Source organism: Sinocyclocheilus grahami, unplaced genomic scaffold, assembly GCF_001515645.1.
Source record: "Sinocyclocheilus grahami isolate Dianchi unplaced genomic scaffold, SAMN03320097.WGS_v1.1 scaffold2012.1, whole genome shotgun sequence".
Classification (NCBI taxonomy): Eukaryota; Metazoa; Chordata; class Actinopteri; order Cypriniformes; family Cyprinidae; genus Sinocyclocheilus; species Sinocyclocheilus grahami.
Genome location: NW_015507191.1, coordinates 14,885 through 15,135, shown reverse-complemented (window position 1 = coordinate 15,135; position 251 = coordinate 14,885).

Here is a 251-nt window from a genome sequence, read left to right as displayed (position 1 = left end):
GAGGAAAGACTAATTCAGTGGTGTGGAAGTGGTTCGGCTTTTTAAGATCGGATAAACTTCAGGTTTCAGTGCTCTGCAAAATGTGCCGGAGAATGGTGCCGCCTAGCAGCGGGAACACGTCAAATCTGTTCTACCCGACAGAACATTCTGAGAGTCAGAAGATAAGGCACCATAAAAGTTTAAGCCAACCTATCCCCGAGCCATCACCATCACCACCACCCCCCTCCCCAACACCAGCTATGTCAAAAGAG